Raw genomic sequence first — 1,377 nt, 5'->3', positions numbered from 1 at the left:
ATGTCGGCTCAAGGGTGCGGCGAGCTGTTGCCGGCCGCCGCACACTCCCCGCGCTAGCCAGCACCACGGACTCTAGCTGACTCAGCACACAATCACAGAAAAATGCGATCAAACCTTGTATAGTAGGAATATCGCATAATTGTTGTTGAATTGTTAATCACAAATTTAAACGACTCCAATAATTTAATAATAGAAGTTACGCGGCACACCCAAATAGTTGGAGGTTATTTCATAATTTTTTTTATTTTTTATATAGTAATTATTTGTGTCAGTTCATATGAACCGGTGTACATGAGTCAGTGAGTCGCAGTGCGTGTGCGTGTGCGTGTGCGTGTGGCGGCGGGCGGAGCGGGAGCGGCGGGCTTATTCTGAGCAAATATTCCAATTTGCGAGTATCGCGTTAATGAGCGGTCCGGCTGATTCACCACCGCCGTCAGCCTCAACCCTTACACTGTTATTTTAATGTAGAATTAGACAAAATCATTGTCTGCACAAACTGTCCGGATGTATGTAATATATTTAATAGAGAATTGAAAAATCTATGTCCAGAGTCGCTGCCGAGTAAATCCCGCGACAGCCTCGTTACTAACGTAAAGTTAGATATATAATGATTTTTTGCCATGTTAATGAGTATTATGAGGTATCTGGTAGCTGCAGCTGAACGTGTCAGCGGCCACGTACGAGCACTGTCACGTGCTCTGCCTGCGGATGCGGCCGCCGCCCACACGCCGCGACAGTGACGTAGTACAGACGATTTATGCAACTTATGCACTCACTGTGGTTGCTGTAACATTTATTTTAAACCGCTTTGGATTATAAAATGCCCTATTTACATTTCAATATTATTGATTTGATGTTCCTACGTGCCCCCCAACAATTAATCGACACGTTATTAATCAATTGAGACAAAACATTCAAACAGGACTCGTTTAGACGTTGACATTTCATATAAAGGTAGGTTGCAAAGAGTCGATGCACTGTAAACGTTGGTGATGTTATGTCACGGAAGCCGGCAGCGAAGTGTTAGCTTTCTACGGCACAATGGCGCCGCCAAAAAACACGCTCCCAGCGCCAGCCGCGCGCCTCCACGTCTCGCCCTGGCCTAACAAACATTATGATAACCACAATACTCGCAATATTATGAAACGAATGTTAAGATTATATAATTATTGTATTTTTAATCGTGGTCGATGACGAGCACACCGTCCTGCGCCACAACGACTCATGCCTCACCTCAATATCACATCTCACCGACTACCAACAATGCACGTAATTTTATTCATAAACAGTTTATCGACTTTGTGGACGACATTTAGCAGCGGCCAGACTCGTTTTGTAATTTCCGTGATCTAATGAAGTGGAATGTTGCTTTGGTAT

The sequence above is a fragment of the Papilio xuthus genome, unplaced genomic scaffold (genome assembly GCF_000836235.2).
Source record: "Papilio xuthus unplaced genomic scaffold, Pxut_1.1 DF827680.1, whole genome shotgun sequence".
In the NCBI taxonomy this organism is placed as follows: domain Eukaryota; kingdom Metazoa; phylum Arthropoda; class Insecta; order Lepidoptera; family Papilionidae; genus Papilio; species Papilio xuthus.
This window is presented reverse-complemented; position numbering follows the sequence as displayed.